This window comes from Hemiscyllium ocellatum (assembly GCF_020745735.1).
Source record: "Hemiscyllium ocellatum isolate sHemOce1 chromosome 9 unlocalized genomic scaffold, sHemOce1.pat.X.cur. SUPER_9_unloc_1, whole genome shotgun sequence".
NCBI lineage: Eukaryota > Metazoa > Chordata > Chondrichthyes > Orectolobiformes > Hemiscylliidae > Hemiscyllium > Hemiscyllium ocellatum.
This window is the reverse complement of record NW_026867441.1, coordinates 545,876-565,444: the sequence shown is the minus strand read 5'-3', so window position 1 is coordinate 565,444 and position 19,569 is coordinate 545,876.

Below are 19,569 nucleotides of genomic sequence, written 5' to 3'. Positions count from 1 at the left end.
GTGGAGGTTGGGTTGGTGGGGGGGTGTGGACCTGACGAGGGAGTCACGGAGGGAGAGGTCTTTTCGGAACACTGATAGGGGAGGGGAGGGAAATATATCCCTGGTGGTGGGGTCCATTTGGAGGTGGTGGAAGTGACGACGGATGATACGATGTATATGGAGATTGGTGGGGTGGTAGGTGAGGACCAGTGGGGTTTTGTCCTGGTGGTGATTGGAGGGGCGGGGCTCAAGGGCGGAGGAGCGGGAAGTGGAGGAGATGCGGAAGAGAGCATCGTCGATCACGTCTGGGGTGAAATTGCAGTCTTTGAAGAAGGAGGCCGTCTGGATTGTACGGTATTCCTTCTTCAAAGACCGCAATTTCCTGCCAGACCTGATCGATGATGTTCTCCACCGCATGTCCTCAACTTCCCGCTCCTCCGCCCTTGAGCCCCGCCCCTCCAATCACACAGGACAGAACCTCACTGGTCCTCACCTACCACCCCACCAACTTCCATATGCATTGTATCATCCGTTGTCACTTCCGCCACCTCCAAATGGACCCCACTACCAGGGATACATTTCGCTCCCCTCCTCTCCCCTATCAGCATTTCAAAAAGACCACTCCCTCCGTGACTCCCTCGTCAGTTCCACACCCCCCATCAACCCAACCGCCACTCCCGGCACCTTCCCCTGCAATCACAAGAAATGCAAAACTTGTGCCTACACCTCCCCCCTTACTTCCCTCCAAGACCACAAGGGATCCTTCCATATCCGCCACAAATTCACCTGCACCTCCACACACATCATTTACTGTATCTGCTGCACCCGATGAGGCCTCCTCTATATTGGAGAGACAGGCCACCTACTTGCGGAACGTTTCAGAGAACACCTCTGGGACACCCAGACCAACCAACCCAACCACCCCGTGGCTCAACACTTCAACTCCCCCTCCCACTCCACCAAGGACATGTAGGTCCTTGGACTCCTCCATCGCCAGACCATAGCAACACGACGGCTGGAGGAAGAGTACCTCATCCTCTGCCTAGGAACCCTCCAACCACAAGGGATGAACTCAGATTTCTCCAGTTTCCTCATTTCCCCTCGCCCCACCTTGTCTCAGCCCCAACCCTCGAACTCAGCACCACCTTCCTAACCTGCAATCTTCTTCCTGACCTCTCTGCCCCCACCCCTACTCTGGCCTATCACCCTCACCTTAACCTCCTTCCACCTATCGCATTTCCAATGCCCCTCCCCCAAGTCCCTCCTCCCTACCTTTTATCTTAGCCTGCTTGGCACACTTTCCTCATTCCTGAAGAAGGGCTTATGCCCAAAATGCCGTTTCTCCTGCTCCTTGGATGCTGCCTGACCTGCTGCGCTTTTCCAGCAACACATTTTCAGCTCTGATCTCCAGCATCTGCAGTCCCCACTTTCTCCTCCAGGTGCCAGAGTCCATGATGTTTTGGATCTTGTCTTTAGGGTCCTGAAGGGAGAGGGTGACTAGACTCAAGTCGTGATCCAACGACATAGGTAGAAAGAGGGATAGGGATGTAAATCATGATTTCAGGGAGCTAGGGTGGAAGCTGAGAGCTATAAAAAAGAGTTGTTATCTCTGGTTTGTTACCTGTGCCACGTTATAGCAAGGCAAGGAATAGGGAGAGAGATCAGCTAAACGTGTGGCTGCAGGGATGGTGCAGGAGAGAGGGTTTCAGGTGTATGAATAATTGGGGCACATTCTGGGGAAGGTAGGACCTCTACAAACAGGATGGTCTTCACTTGAACCAGAAGGGTACTAATATCTTGGGTGGGAAATTTGCTGGTCCTATTCTGGTGGGTTTAAACTACCACAGCAGGTGGATGGGAACCTGAGGTGTCATTCCAGTGCACAGGAGGATGAGAGAAGGGAGGGCATGGACAGGATTTCACGGTCACAGGAATGTGCTGGCAGACAGCGAAGTGATTTGAAATGTGTCTACTTCAACGCTAGAAGTATCTGAAATAAGGTAGGTGAGCTTGCAGCATGGATAGACACCTGGGATTTCAAGGTTGTGGCCATTTCAGAGACATGGATAGAGCAGAATCAGGAATGGATGTTGCAGGTTCCAGGGTTTAGATCTTTCGTTAAGAACAGGGAAAAAAGTAAAAGAGGGGAAGGTGTGACCTTGTTAGTCAAGGACGGTATAACGTTGGCTGAAAGAATTTTTGACAAGGACTCATCTACTGAGGTGGTATGGGCTGAGGTCAGAAACAGGATGAGAAGGCACACTGCTGGGAGTTCTTTACAGGCCTCCACAGAGTTCCAGCGATGTGGAGGAGAGAATCGACAAAATAATTCTGGGTAAGAGCGAAAGGAACAGAGTGCTCATTATGGGGGACTTTAACGTCCCCAACATTGACTGGAAATGCGAGAACTCTAATATATCAGATGGATCAGTTTCTGTCCAAATTGTACAGGAGGGTTTCCTGACACAGTATGTCGAAGGGCTGACAAAAAGAGAGGCCACAGTGGGTCTGGTGCTTGATAATGAACCATGCCTGGTGTTTGATTTAGTGGTAGGAAGACACTTTGGTGAGAGTGACCATAATTCAGTTCCATTTAGTTTAGTGATGGAAACGGATAGGTACATGCCACAGGGCAACAGTTATAGATGGGGGAAGGGTAATTATAATGCGATTAAGCAAGACTTAGGCTACATAGAATGGGGTAGCAAGATGCAGGGGATGGGGACAATCAAAATGTGGCGCTAGTTTAAGGAATAGATATTGCGTGTCCTTGATAGGTATGTCCCTGTGTGGCAGGGGGGAACTGATAAGATAAGGGATCCGTGATTTACTAAAGACATTGCATCTCTTGTTAAGTGGAAGAAGGAGGCTTCTGTGACAATGAGATGAGATGATTCAGATGAGGCAATGGAGAGTTACAGATTAGCTAGGAATGAGTTAAAGAGAGAGTTGAGAAGAGCAAAGAAAGGACATGAACAGTCTTTAGCAGGTAGAATAAAGGAGAACCCTAAAGCTTTCTATAGACATGTGAAGAATAAAAGGATGACTAGGGTAAGAATAGGCAAAAGTGAGGAGTGCAGATGCTGGAAACCAGTGTTTAGATCAGAGTGGTACTGGAAAAGCACAGCAGGTCAGGCAGCATCCGAGCAGCAGGAAAATCGATGTTTCGGGCAAAAGCGCTTCATCAGGAATAGATGAAGGGGTTTTGCCCGAAACGTCGATTTTCCTTGCTCCTTGATGCAGCCTGACCTGCTGTGCCTTCCAGGACCACTCTGACCTAAACTAGGGTAGTGTTAAGACGGTTCTACCGTCCCCGTGTTCGTTTCGGAGGAATGAGACACCGGGTCAGATTCTAAGAAACAGACTGCTTTATTCGAGAGAGAATCGAGTTACAGCAAGGTATCAGGCTTGCTGGAGAAGGCGCCTTCTGACCCTTTGTTCTAAGTTGTTTATTCTTATACCCCCCTTATTCCTGCACCGTTCCCTTATTTGGTAATGGTCGGTTCTATAGTTTGTCATTGGCCCCAGTCTCTTAACAGTGTTCTAACATACCTTATTTGGCTATCAGTAAGCTCAACTTGCTATGTACCAGATGGCCCCTTTGTTCTGTTTTTTTCAAGTTTTACTGCTCTTTCAGTACTTTTCCACTGGTTCAGTTATCTTCCTCAGACCTCGTGTCTGTTTCCCCCTCTGGGGCCCACTGGCTACATCAGCCTGAGAGCTACTTCTACCTAACATTTTAATGTTACTTCTATCTCACACTCGCCTGAGTGCTACTTCTACCTAACAGTAGGAATAGGGCCAGTCAAAGACAGCAGTGGGAAGTTGTGTGTGCACCCTGTGGAGATCGGAGAGGTGCTAAATGAATATTCCTCATCTGTTTTCACTCAAGAAAAGGAGAATATTGTCGAAGAGAAGACTGAGTTATTGGACTAGAAAGGATTGAGGTTAGTAAAGAAGAGATGTTATCAATTCTGATAGGAGTAAAAGTAGACAAGTTCCCTGGGCTGGATGGGATAAATCTTCGGATTCCCTGGGAGCCTTTGGCTTTGATCTTTGAGTTGTCATTGTCTGCAGGTTTAGTACCAGAGGACTGGAGGATTGCAAATGATATGCCCTTGTTCAAGAATGGCAGTAGAAATGACCCAAGTAATTATAGACCAGATAGCCTTACATCTATTGTAGGAAAAGTTTTGAAAAGGATTATAAGAGGTAAGATTTATAATCATCCCGCAAGCAACAATTTGATTGCAGATAGTCAATATCGTTTCGTCAAGGGCAGGTCTTGTCTCACAAACCTCGCTGAGTTTATTGAGAAGGTGACCAAGCATGTGGATGAGGGTAGGGCAGTTCACGTAGCGTACATGGACTTCAGTAAAGCCTTTGATAAGGTTCCACAAGGTAGGCTGTTGGAGAAAATGCAAGGCATGGGATTGAGGGTGATTCAGCAGTTTGGAGTAGTAACTTGCTTTCTGTAAAAAGGTAGCGAGTGGTGGTTGATGGAGAATATTCAGCCTGAAGTTCGGTGACTAGTGGTGTTCCATAAGGATCTGTTTTGGGACCTGTTTGTCATTCTTATAAATGACTTGGATGCAGGCAGTGGTCGTTTTGTTAGTAATATTGCAGATGACACTAAAGTCAGTGGAGTAGTGGATAGTGTGGAAGAATGATGCAGGTTGCAAGGGGACTTGGATAATTGGGCTGAGAGGTGGAAAATGGAATTCAATGCAGATAAATGTGAGGTGATTCACTTTCGGAAGAATAACAGGAAAGCAGAATACTGGGTCAATGGAAAGATTTTTGGTAGTGTGGATATGCAGAGGAATCTTGGAGTGCATGTACATAGATCCCTGAAAGTTACCACCCAGGTTGATAGTTCTGTTAGGAAGGCACACGGTGCGTTAGGTTTTATTGGTAGAGGGATTGAGTTCCAGAGCCATGATGTCATGCTGCCACTGTACAAAATGCTAGTGTGACCTCACTTGGAATATTGTGTACAGTTCTGATCGCCCCATTACAGGAAGGATGTGGAAGCATTGGAAAAGGTGTAGAGGAGATTTACCAGGATGTGCCTGGTCTGGAGGGAAGGTCTTAGGAGGAAAGGCTGAGGGACTTGGGTCCATTCTCTTTGGAGAGAAGAAAGCTAAGAAGGATTTAACAGAGACATACAAGATGATCAAAGGATTAGGTAGGGTGGACAGTTAGAGTCTTTTTCTAAGCATGATAATGTCGGCTTGTACAAGTGGGCATAGCTGCAAATTGAGGGGTGATAGATGTAAGTCAGATGTCAGAGGCAGGTTCTTTACTCAGAGAGTGGTAAGGGTGTGGAATGCCCTACCTGCCAATGTAGTTAACTCAGCCACATTAGGGAGATTTATACTGTCCTTGAGTAAGCATATGGATGATGTTGGGATAGTGTAGGGGGATGAGCTTAGATTAGTTCACTGGTCGGCACAACATCGAGGGCCGAAGGGCCTGTCCTGCACTGTACTGTTCTATGTTCTATGTTCTGCAAGTGTGGCTAATTTTGGTTAAGTACAGTTTTGCATACTTTGCTTAGTTCAGCTCTTTTGGCCACTGTTCATTATTGCAGGGTCACACTGTCTAGAGTGTTCCTGCATTCTGTTGTGTACTATTGTGTTCTGGGAGTCATGCTCGGGAAAGTATGTGAACACATTGGAGAGAGTCCAGAAGTGATTTACACGAATATTCCAGGGATGAGGTACTTCAATTGGGAAGAAAGATGGAAGATATTGAGACTGTTTTCCTTGGAGAGTTGAAGGCTGAGATGAGATTTGGTTGAAGCTTTCAAAATCATGGAGGGTCTGGACAGAGTGACTAGGGAGAAAGTGTTACCGCTCCTAATAGGATCAAGCATGAGGGGGCACAGACTCAAGGTTATTCACAAAGAAACAAAATTAACACAAGAAGAAAATCTTCTCACACAGCAAGCAATTAGCATCTGGAATGCACAGCCTGGAGTTGTGGTGGAAGCAGGTTCACGTGGAGTACTGGACGGTTGGTTAAACAGAAACAATGTCTGGGGTCATTGGGAAGAGGCAGGAAATTGGCAGAGTCATAACACTCATTCAGAGAGCTAGTACATACTCGATGGACCAAAGGACATCTCCTGCACCGTGACAACTTCATGATTCTGTTGTTAATTTCACTTTTAACCCTTCAGTGCTATCCAATGTTATTTACAATTATGTCATGGAATACAGGGTGGTCAGGACCAAAGTATGAAAATTGACAATAGTGACATTGCCAATGTAAAGTAAGAAAGGTGAGCACAGTGACTAAGGAATTACACTGTATCATTATCTACTGAGGAGGAAGATGCCAGCTGGCTGTTCCATGGAAATTAATGTTGGATCAATGATGGGCACTCTTCAAAATTATCAACAGCAACGTAGAATATAATGTTACTAAATGATGACAAACCCTCAGGATTAGGTGGTTTCTATCATCAAATTTTGAAGGAAGCTGGTCAGAACATTTCAGATGCTCTGACTTTATAATCTTCCAAAGTTCTCTCCATTTGGTAGCATTCATTTAAATGGGAAAATTGTTCATGTCATTCCACTGTTTAAGAAAAGTGAGAGATGACAATGAAGGAATTATAGACCTGTTAGCACAACATCTGTTGCTAGGGAATTACTACAGTGGATAAGTAAGGGTAAGGTGACTGTAAACCTTGAAAATGTTCAGCTAATCAGAGACTGGCAGTACAGATTTGTCAATTATAGGTCATGCCTGATGGAACTTGCCTGATTTAATTTTTGAAGGGATTACTAAAGTAGTGGAGGAGGGAATTGAGCTTAAACATCTCAGTCCAAGGACATCATTGCATGAGTTCCTCAGGGTAGTGAGTCAGGATCAACCATCAAGAGACTTTTCTGATTCGGTATGTGGATGTACCAAATAGAGAAGGTAGAAAACTTGACTTACTATGGGGAAATAAGGCAGGACAAGTGACTGAATGTCAGTGGGGGAGCACTTTGGGGCCAGCTATCATAATTCTATTAGTTTTAAAATAATGATGGAAAATGATAGACCACATCTAAAAGTTGAAGTTCTAAATTGAAGGAAGGCTAACTTTGACAGTATTCGGCTAGAAAGGTAAAGGGACGGCTGGGAAAAGGGAAGCCAGAGAGAGTGCATTCCTTTTAGGGTGAAAGTAAGGCTGAGAGGTGTAGGGAATGTTGGATGACTAGAGAAATTGAGATTTTATGTTCAGAAAAAGTAGGAAGCACATGTCAGGTATAGACAGCAGAGATCGAGTGAATCCTTTGAAGAGTATAAAGGCAATAGGAGTATACTTAAGACGGAAATCAGGAGGGCAAACAGGGAACATGCGATAGCCTTGTCACATAGGGTTAAGGAGAATCCAAAGAGATTTTATAAATACATTAAGGACAAAAGGATGAGAAATGGGGAGAGAATAGGACCCTTCAAAGATCAGCAAGACAGCCTGTGTGTACAACCGCAGGAGATGGGGAAGAAAGAAAATGAGTACTTTGCATCAGTGTACTGTGGAGAAGGAAATGGAAGAATGTGGGGAAACAGATGTTGACATCTTGGAAAATGTTCATATTTCAGAGGAGGAGGTGCTGAAAGTCTCGAAATACATAAAATACATCCTAAGGACCTGATCAGGTGTACCCTAGAATTCTGTGGGATGCTAGGGAAGTGATTGCTGGGCCATTTGCTAAGATATTTGTATGATCGATAGTCACAGGTGAGGTACTGGAAGCCTGGGGGTTGGCTAATGTGATGCCCCTGCTTAAGAAAAGGGGTAAGGAAAAGCCATGGAACTGTAGACCAGAGAGCCTGACGTCGGTGGTGGGCAAGTTATTGGAGGGAATCCTGAGGGACAGGATTTACATGCATTTGGAAAGGCAAGGACTGATTAGGGTAGTCTGTATGGCTTTGTGCGTGGAAATCATGCCTCACGAACTTGATTGGGGTTTTTGAAGAAGTCACAAAGAAAATTGATGAGGACAAAGCAGTGCAAGTGATCCAAATGGACTTCAGTAAGGCGTTCGACAAGGTTCCTCATGGGAGATTGGTTGGCAAGGTTAGATCTCACAGAATACAGGGAGAACTGGACATTTGGATACAGAACTGGCTCAAAGGTAGAAGACAGAGCGGGGTGGTGGTGGAGGGTTGTTTTTCAGACTGAAGGCCTGTGAGCAGTGGAGTGCCACAAGGATCGGTGCTGTGTCCACTACTTTTCATAATTCATATAAATGATTTGGATGTGAACATAAGAGGTATAGCTAATAAGTTTGCAGATGACACAAAAATTGGAGGCAGTGTGGACAGCGAAGAAGGTTACAACAGAGTACAATGCGATCTTGATCAGATAGCCATAGGGCTGAGGAGTTGCAGATGGAGTTTAATTTAGATAAATGTGAGGTGCTGCATTTTGGAAAAGCAAATCAGAGCAGGACTTATATACTTAACGGTAAGATCCTACAGAGAGCTGCTGAACAAAGAGGCCTTGGAGAGCAGGTTCATAGTTCCTTGAAAGTAGAGTTGCAGGTAGATAGGATAGTGAAGGAGGTGTTTGGTATACTTTCCTTTACTGTTCAGAGTACTGAGTACAGAGAGTTGGGAGGTCATGTTGTGGCTATACAGAGCATTGGTTAGACCACTTTTGGAATATTGCATACAATTCTGGTCTCCTTCCTATCAGAAGGATGTTGTGAAACTTGAAAGGGTTCAGAAAAGATTTACAAGGCTGTTGCCAGGGTTGAAAGATTTGAGCTGCACGGAGAGGCTGATTAGGCTGAGGCTGTTTTCCCTGGAGCGTCGGAGGCTGAGGGCTGACCTTATAGAGGTTTAGAAAATTATGAAGGGCATGGATAGGGTGAATAGACAAAGTCTTTTCCCTGGGGTCAGGAAGTCCAGAACTAGAGCGCTCAGGTTTAGGGTAGAGGGGAAAGATATAAAATGAACTTAAGAGACAACTTTTCCACGCAGAAGGTGGTGCATGTATGAAATAATCTGCCAGAGGAAGTGGTGGAAGCTGGTACAATTACAGCATTTAAAAGGCATCTGGATGGATAAAAGCATAGGAAGGGTTTAGAGGGATATGGGCCAAGTGCTGGCAAATGGGACTAGATTAGGTTAGGATATCCTGCCAGCACTTGGACTGAAGGGTCTCTATGATCTTCACTGCTCCATCAATGATCTTCCTTCAATCACAAGGTTGACCACGCTGCAATAAATCACCCATACTCCAAACCCATGGCCTCACCATCCAGAAAGCCAAGGGCAGCAGATGTGGAAATGTATCAGTGTTCTTTTACTGTGGTGAGATACAGATCTTGTAACTCCTTCTCCAACAGCAGTGTGTGTACTCGTGCAATGTACACTCCGTGTACCCCATTCTCCAGGGCTATTAGGGACAGGCAGTAAATTGTACCCAGACACCACAAACATGCGAGGGGAAAACAGATTACGGGAAAACATGCCACATGACCTGAGGTAGGGTAAGGCAGGAGAGGAGAGATTAACTGCTGGGTGAACTGACTCAGCTGCTGGGAGATGGACAACGCATGCAGCCTGTCTCTTATTGTGGCTGTGCTACCTATTTATTTCACCATCGAAGACAGTCCTCTCAGCTGTCGAGGCCCTAAGCTCTGAAACTGCCTTTCTGTCTCTTTTTCATCGTACATGCTGCTCCTTAAAACCTATCCTTCAATAAAGCGTTGGGTCATCTTGGTTCGTAATGCCTTATCTGGCCCTTGGTGATTTTATTTTGTCCGATAACACTCCCACAAAGTGTCTGATTTCAACAGGATTGTCTGGAAGTATCCATCAAGTTTAGTCAGCATTTGTGGGGAAAGATACAGATAACATTTCAGGGGCTGATGTTCTTTCAAACTCAATTTACTTTTTCTAAAAAGGGAAATGCTGTTTGAAGCTTTTAATTTTGTTCTGATCAGGACAGAATTGCAAGAATACCAAATCTCAAAGGATTATGTTGATTTTGTGGCAGGTCTAGGTCCTTGCGTTCTGGTTTTCTTTGTTTTGTTTTTGCATGTGCCTTCACGTTTTTTGATGTTGGACTGAGTCCCCTGTGAGATAATGCACCTTTCCAGAGGAAAGATTCCTCTGTGGGTCAGCCTGGTCCTTTGTGGGTGGACTTGACCTTTGGAAAGACTGAACACCTGTGTGTGTGCTGGGAGGTGAGCATTTGCTGCTTCCTGGATTGGACCCTGGATTGGATGGGTCACTACTTCCTTGGGAAGAGCTCATTCATTCATCAGCGCTGCTGGAGGCGGGGCCAGTGACGTCACGCCACCCACCACGTGGTAATTGCTCACGTGATCACAGGGACCACCCCCTGCTGGTCTTATGCCTCAACATGGCGGCAATGAATCGATTGGTCCTTATTCGGTAAAAAAAGTTGAACAGACTGAAGTGAAACCGATTATTCAAGCTGTACTTATATTTAAAATAGTAGTTTATAATAATTGGAGTGCGACCGATTCCGTTGCCTTGCACGAATTCCTCCTTTTCCCTCAGTGGGGGAGGGTATTCTCTGTGTCCGTGTATTGTTTGGGAGGTGGACCCGCCGATGCCGGCTCCGGGGTTGACCGGGACAGCGGGGGAATGACGTTTTAGAGAAAGCCGTGAGGTTACCCGCTGCGGTGTCATTGCGCAGGCGTGGGATTACCGGCCTGAGGTCGTGCGCAGGCGCGCCGCTGCTGGCCAATGTGTCGTTGCGCAGGCGCAGCATGACTGGCCACGGTGCACGAGTCTTTGGATCGCGGGGAATTCAAAATGGAACGGCTCAGTGTCAGAGAGAACAGCCCAGTGAGGCTTGGAGCTCCTCTCAGAGTCAAATCTAACACCAAGACTGTCCAGACTGGCTTCACCTACTGTTGTAATGGAGACTGGATTCAAAGCAATTACTTTAATCTACAGTTGGAGGAAATCCCTGCTCATCTGTGATTACGGAAAACAAAAATGTAGAGGATGTGTGTGTCCTGCTGGTGCAGCATTATTGTTCACACCGAGTTACCTTTGAGTAGGTGGCAGTGGGCTGTCTTGAACCACTGCAGTGTGTGAGCTGTAGGTAGATCCGCAGTGCCCTTGGGTGGAGTTCCTGGATATTGAACCAGTGATAGTGAAGGAGTGTCAGTATATTTCTAAGTTAGGATGGTGAGTGGCTTGAAGGGGAATTTGCAGGTAGTAGTTTTCCCATATATCTGACTTTGTTCTTTTAGATGGAAGGTTTTATTTTTGAAGCAGCTGTTCAATAACTGTCATAGTTGAGGAGGGAATAAAGGTTAAATTCATTGGCTACAAACACATCCATAGAATTGGGACTAAATGAGACCAGCCCCTGAGCTGCCAGCTGGATACCAGAGGAGAGGTGTTTTAGGAGGATTGTGTGGTAGATGGAGATGTGTGTAGATTGAGACGGAGAAAAAAACAATTTACTTCGGTCATCGTGTTGGATGTGACTTGGATAAGAGTCATTTAAAAATTGTGGCAAATTACGAACTTGATTGTAAGGATTTACATGTAGAATTTGGGAAAGATGAGCACAGATTTGAGGCAACAACATGTTATATGAAAATTAGCAGGCACTGATGTTAAAGTACAGATTTGAGATGGCCCAGGGAATCCCTTGTGACCTCAGACCTGTAAGCCTCTCTTGGTTTGTCCTGGCGATCGTACTGAGTCTGGCATAGCCTGGAATAAAAAAGTCTTGCAGTTTAGTTTAATTTTAGTCTTCCCCTTTATTTACCAATAACATCACTGTTACAACATAACACTGGTACTTATTAGCCAAACTAGTTAAGGTTCTAAAACCTGAGGAGAGTAGTGACCAGCTCTCTCCTGTCACAAACAGGGTTCCTTTATACAAAATTTTACAAAAACACTGCGTTTGATTAGACTTAAACACTTCATTAGACAGACAATATTGGAAAGGCAATAATTCATAAGGAAGAGAAGTTAATTGACAGGTCTGTGTGTGCCTAATTGATCACTCCTACAGCCCGTAGTCATCCATCAGGTGGGAAAAACAGTTTCAGCCGAGTCAGGCACCTGTTGGTGAGACAAGTCCTTTCTATAAGGAGGCACCAGTCAAAACTAAGTGGGAGAAGTCATAAGGTAACCTCGCATGTCAGGTCTCATGTTTCACAAAATGGCTTCTTAGCTAGGGAAGGCAAACTTTGACTGTAAAAAATGGCTTCCTCATAGATTGTGTCAGAATCTCTTCAATGTTGGGTTAGAATAATTTTTAAACTAGGAGCAGACTCTTGCTTTTTATCTTAAGAAAACAATCATTCTGAACCTGAGGCTGAATTGTTTCTGTAAGGTTGTATTTCAAATGATTCATTTGTCTCGAATTAGACATTTTTTTCTTTTCAGGGTTGTGATTCAAATTCAAAGAGGACATCGATCTGGCTTGTTAGAATTGACGGTGGGGCAGTCATGGTCTGTAAGAACAGCAAGTAAGTTAAAGCTTTGTCAGCATTACCTTTTACAGAATTTGCATTTTATACGATGGTTTCTCAAAATAATCATAAAGTCCCAAAATGCAATTAAGTTCAAAACAAGGCTTATAGAGATAACACCGGAACAGGATACTGATTGTGGATAATCAGCCATAGCCAGAATAAATGGTGGTGCTAGCTCGAAGGGCCGAATGGCCTACTCCTGCACCTGTTTTCTATATTGAATCCACAACAAGTAAGCGTGCATTCAAACCAAACCACAGTTAATTTTTTATTGGCTTTGGCAATTTCAGCATTATAATGTTGTTCTCTCACTCTCTCTCTAGTGTCCTTTTGAACACCCAGGTTAGGGACTGTAACAGAATAATGTTTTTCCCTTTCTGTCTACCGAGCCTGCAAGGGTAATAAGAATCCAGTATAATTGCTATGACCTGACCATTAATTACAAGGCTTTTGACATGCTTGCAGGATGATACCAAGTCAGAGATCAGAATCAAACACTGTCATTAATTTCACAGGTGAATGCCCATGAATGTTATCACTCTTTGTCCTGTTTACACAGATTCATTGCTGTTAAGGCAAATGTTCTTAATTACTTTGGAGCATCCTGTTACCACTTGGTGAGAACAGATGTTTTTATCTTCTGCACATCCTGGGTTCCCCCTTTTGTGGCCTGGTGCCTCCCTGGCTGTCCTGTTTATTTTCTACTGTGCAACAAATGTGTTCTATAATTCAACATTACATTTAGTCGAAATGTTTTAAGGCTATAAACTTTCTCATTCCCTCCTTTTGTCATTTCATGACAACTACATAGCTTATACAAGTATAATTAGTCCATTCAGTCTATTTGTATTCTCAATAATTTGAGTGCTTCCTCTTGCGAGTCATTGTCCGGAGGATCAGAGCGGAAAGATACTGGATTTCAGTGGAGACGTTCAGACGTGGAGCTACAGGGTAGGCAAGGGTCGATTAACAAGATTGCTTTTCGCCTTAGCCAAAGAGGAATGTATGGTCCATTCCATGCACAAGTGGACGACACTGTATATTCCGAGGATGAGACCGGGGACTATCAGTACCTCCCACACAATCCATCCACACAGCGACCAAAGCCAGCAATTAACACTCTATCCATATGGATCGGACGACGGTGGGGCAGGTATCTTCCCTGCACCTTGACCCGTTTTGTTGATAACATCTATGTTGTCCAAAATGTCTTTAGAGAAATCATTGATGTAGATGCAACATTGCGGGCCAATAACAGAACAAGCACCTCCTCCTTTAGCAAGGAGGAAATGTAGCACTAGCCAATTTTGAAGTGTTACTATCCGGGTCTCCTGTACCTCTTTGTTCACCAGCTTCAAAGCGTGGGCAGTTGAGTTGGCAAGTTTTTCGATGTCATACGCAAGGTCAGTTATCTGATCTCGGGCCTTCTCAACATCCCAGCCAGGAGTAAGGCCTCCCAGCAACTTGCATCACCAGGTTTATTGATGGAAAGTTGTGTAAGTCCTGTTTGTATTTCCTCTACATTTTGTTCCATACTGCTTCACATGTTGGTAGGCGTTCATTCATCACCTAGCTCAGGTACTTCATGGTGGAGGGTAACAAATGGTAAATTTTGTACTAGGGCACAACATTGGTACCAGTCATTGGGTAGATATGGGTAGCCTTTGTTTTCACATCGCCAATGAAGGCTAAAAGGAGTTCCAAAGGCGCACTTCTGTGAGTGAATGATGAGTCCACTCAGGCAACAGCTGACTCTTGTAAACAGTGGGTGCTATCAAACGTTTGGATGTCCAAGTGTATTAATGAATGAAGAGCAGGAGTATCACCAGTGTCTTTGATAACATTCTTACACAGTGCTGGCTTCACGTTCCCCATGTCGTGAGTGCCAAAAGTTCTTTCAGTGCACCATTCTAACAGCTGAACAACGTTAACGTTGAATCCTTGACGTTTGTTAGTGCACTTCACACAGCGACGTGCTTCTTCTACCGAATGGGTTTTTGCCAGCGTAAATGAGGGGTTGCATTAGTGTGTGAGTCCCATTTGTACACTGGACATCAGAATGATGGAAGAGTGAGCAAATAACACACGGATCAAGGGTTTAGCTTGAATCAAGAAACCATTGGTAACAGATGGGAGATTGGGAGTACATAGTATTTTTGATCTTTCTTCAGCTTTCCAGCATGTCGTCTGAATTACAGTAGCTATTGAATATAGGAACTGTATACAGAGGAACCTCGATTATCCAAGCGAGAGAGGCAGGCACTATTTCATTCAGATAATTGATTGATTATTTGGTTAATTGATTTCCTCTGGGTCTGTGAAGTCTGATCCCTGATCAGGAGACTGTCAGCAAAAGCACATTGCTTGCGAGAACCTGTCTGCCCCCAACCCCACTGCCCTCAACCCTGCCCATCCCCCCCCCCACCCCAAACCCAACCCCATTGTCCGTTCGATCCCAGCCCGCCCCCCTCGCCCGGTCCCAACCTCACTCCCCCAACTCTGCACCCCCATCCATCCCCACCTACCGTCCGAACCCCCGACGGCCCCCCCCTCTCCTCCCTGCCATCGGGCAGCCGGACTGTACACCAACGGTAAGACTGTTGCTGCCCTTGTGGGATAAGTCTCCAAATAGCGCGCGCAACATTTTGACAGGTTCTGCCTCTGCCCTGTACAGGGCAACGTTGGAGTGATAATCTGGGGATGGGGGGGGCGGGGTTTGGCGTTCACCCCTGTGTAGAACTCCAGGGAGAGAGAGGGCAGGAGGTCAGCCATTTGGAGATGGTGCCTGGATTGTTCATGACTGTCCTTGGCAGCATTTAGTGAGCCGAGTTTGCTTCTAATCATTGTACCTGTAAACAGAAGACGTGATCAGGATTGAAATCGCTCTTTGATATAATGTTTCATCGGGACCTTAAAATCACCTTCGGATAATCCGATATTTAGATTAACGAGGAACCTATGTAAGGGTATTTCTGTCACTGGTGGTAGTTCGGATAGGAGAAGATGCCATTGAGAAGGCATAGGTTGTCTGTCTCATGGCGAAAGGTGCCTGAGGGTTTGGTGATTTTGGTACTATGTGCTCAATACTGCAATCCGTACGGTTCGTTTTGAGGGGAACAGACAAACATTTCAAAGTAACAGTTTTCGGTTGATGGAGTGGCTGAGGTTATGGAATTGTGCCATCTCATGATGGCTGGCATGGAAGTGTTGCGAGGATGATGACAAGGTCGAGAGTGATATTTGGATACAAAATGTGAGCAGTTTAACTGAGTTTCAGCTGGGCAGCTGCATTCATAACTTCCAATGTATTAGTACAGGTTTCATTTATACAGTTACATTGGAGTTTTAGCCAGTCTGAGATATCATAGATGGGTTGGTTACATCTGGACATATGTACTTGGGTTCGGTTTTCGTCGGATACCTGTATCAGTACTAACACAGGACTGTGAGGGGGATACAAGCTTGCGATGTCCTTTATCGACCTATGTTGAACATCTACTTTTATTGCAGTTTCAGTTGTCAGAAGAGCTTGATCAGGACCTTTCCAGCGAGGGCCCAATTTTTGATGATTAAAGTCTTTCAATCGTACATAGTCACCAGGGTTGATGTTTTTAAACATTGGAGCTCGCTCTTCATCCTTCCCTGGTACTCGATAGGCTGCTTTGACCAGTTGATATGACTGCAATGCTTTGGTCAGCTTAATCAGGTACGTGTGCATTTCTTCTGCCATGATATGCCCATCAACAGGGTGTTGGGGAGTTAATGGTGCAGACCAGGGAGTCCTCAGGAGCTTTCCATATATCGGTTCAGCTGCCGAGAATCCCGTCTTTTTCTATGTCATGGTTTTTCCATATTAAAAAGGGCATTTGGGAATACTTGAAGCCAATTACGACCAGTTTCTTTCACCAACTTGCTGAGCTGACCTTTTAAATTACAATTGGCTCTTTCTACAATTCCCGCTGCTTGGAGATGGTTGGCACAATGGAATTTCTGACTTGTATTCAAACTCTTACATAGTGGCGTGGTTAGCTCCGCACAGAAGTGGGAGCCATTATTGGAAAAGACCATTAATGGTATTCCAAATCTGGGTATGATTTCCCTTAACAGAATTTTACAAGTAGTTGTTGCTGTGCAGTCAGTGCAGGGATAAACTCCAATCCATTTATTAAATACATTGATTATCACTCAGCAATACTTATAACAATGGCATCTTGGTGACTGTCTAAAATTTCACTGGATCGTGTCAAAAGGTGCACTTGGCAAGGGAATTTCACCTGGGGAACACTTCACTCCTTTCCTGAGATTAATGTTTTGACAAATTTGGCAATTTGAAGCTGTTTGTTTTGATTTTTCTTGCAGGTGGGGATTCCACCAAGTTTGGAGAATTCTGTCCACCATTCCCTCCTTAACTCCATGTGCATGTATTTGAACATGATCAACTAGAATAGGCAGAAGTGAATCGGGCAGACATGTCTATTCTACCAGCGTAACCCAAAGCTTATTGTAGCTATTTACATAACAACCATGGTTCATCCATTTTTGTTTTCCTTCATCAGAGGTGTCCCCTTGATGGATCCAAATTTCTTCTAGGTCAGGCAGGGTCGGGGTGTGAGAAGAGGAAATCGGAGAGTCTCCCTTTGGTTTCTGATTCGTCATTTGAGTAACCAGGTCTTTTTGCTCAAAAGCTGTTTTCTCAGCAGCTGTGTCAGCGGCATTGGTGGTTTTAGTGACATCGGCAGCATCAGAGGAGTGAGCCGAACATTTGACAATTGCCGATTGAAAGGGAAGTTGATTAGCACTGAGGAGATTAGCAACATAGGCAGCATTGAGGCTCGGGGTTCCTGATGAGATAAGGAAGCTGTGCTGCTGCCAGAGTTCATCATGGGCACATCCAAAGGGAATCAGTATCGATATGAGCTGACTTTCCTTCAGCAAGTATGCAGGCAGGGGTGAGAGCAAGGAGTTCAGCTTGCTGGGCGGGGCAGGGTGGATCGACGGAATAATCTTCTGTTGGATGGGACAAAGTGACAATCGTGTATCCTGACATGTGTTTGCCCTCTGGAGATATAGAAGAAGAACCATCGAATGGAGCGTGGTTAATGTTACAGCAGTATTTAAAGGGGAGAAGTGGATTCTAAAGTAATGAAATCTCATAGCAACTTAGATGAGCCACAGTTCGGTGTTGAGTATGTTTAGAAGTAAGTAAGGATACCACGGAATGCGAGATACAGACTTCTACATTTTGATGTAAAGTTATATTAGAGGCAGCCAATACCATAGGATGGATGGTGGGGAGAATCTGGGTGCAGGAAGGCATACCCTGTGCAACAGGGTCAAGCTTAGTGGAGTAATAGGCAGCAGGGCACCAAGAGGAGCCATGTTGCTGGGTAAGAACCGCTATAGCACAGGTGTCAAGGATGGAAAAGGGTTTTGTGCAATAAAAGGGCAAACCTGCTGAGGTCCCTGGGGAGGGTGACCAGGAGGTTGCCAGCTGCTTCCACTCCGGCGATCAACCGGGGGCTGCTTTGGGAAAGGGCAGTTCTTGGACCAATGTCCAGGTTGATTACGGTTGAAACAAATGTGTGATTGTTGGGGGACTCGAGGGACTGGGGGAGGTAGTGAAGACTAGTGAGAGGATGTATAAGGGGTAAGGGGCATCGTGGACTGTTGGGGAGGATACAGAGGAGGACCCCAAGATCCATTGGGATGTTGTGAATCCACGGTACCTGTAAAATGCCACAGACGGTAAATACTAATTAGGAGTCAGCGTTGGAATTGCCAGCCTGTACATTGATCTAATCCTGCTCATCGAAATTTTAAATTGTATTCTGGTTGTTTTAAAGTCGAACTGAAATACTTCTCTTGGAAAAACTAACAAGGTTTCGGTTCTTTCAGCAAGGCATCATATCCTTTCACCATCTGGTTAAAGAGTACAAGCTGGTTTTAAAAGCAGCAGTTAGATTTGATCAAAATCAGTGGCCTTCAGTTCCCTTATCAGTGCAACTGTAGCACTCCTAACACACAGGGACAAATGATTCATTGGGGAAGGGCATGGCCCTTAGCACGTTCATCCTCAGAGTGGGGAGGGGAGTTCAGGCGATGTTTTGTTTTATGCAGTGTGTTTGCCTTGGCCGTACTGTGGGTGTGTTTTGAGGGGGGACCCGGAGGAAGTCGGCTGACAGGACGGGAGGCGTAAAATATTTCCTCCTCTGTATCAGTGTCCCATTCCTCATCCGCAGATGGATCAGGATTCTTTAGTAATGGGTCTTTGGGAGAGGTGGGGTATAAGGAACTGTCTTTGTCGTCAGTCTGGTCCTGCGCGGCTACAGCTGCAGTCTGTTGTTTATTCACCGGTTTCCCTTTTCTTTGGGACCCCTGACATTTCAGCATAGGTTCTGAACCTTTACTTTGTTTTATTTTCTCCATCGCCAATTCCAAATCATGTGCTTCACATTTGCATTTTAGTTCTGTCCAATCTAGTTCAGATCCTTCCTCAGTTAATGGACTAATTCCCCTCGTAATACAGTTTTGTCTCCATGATGATTGCATCGCTTTTTCTCAATTTTTCCCTATCTACCTTTTCCCACGCTGATATGGCTTCTTTCTGTTTACTTCCCTTTTTTCCCCAAATCCCTTGTTCACTTTTAATGTGCACCCATATTTATCCTATTTATTTTAAATCTTCACAGAACTGCTGATCTACAGGGGCTCCAACCCCACAAAACACAGGGGCCTCTAACCCCACAAGATTCTGTTTTTAGTACCTATTTAAACAATCTCATTTTGGGTTCTGTCCGGGTACCATGAGAATGAAATGGGGGAAGCAGCACACAAAGAAACAGACAGAGAGCAATTGAGACCGACCCTTGGGTGAAGCTCCTCTTTTCCGGTTTCATTCAAACACATCCCCTTGTTGGAACCCTGCTCGCAGCGTCAAATTGATAAAGTACAGATTTGAGATTGCCCAGGGAATCCCTTGTGAACTCAACCTGTAAGCCCCTTGGTTCATCCCGGAGATCGTACTTTTGGAAGTCTGGAATAAAACATTAACCTCTTCCAGACAGTTTAGTTTAATTTTAGTCATCCCCTTAATTTACTAAGA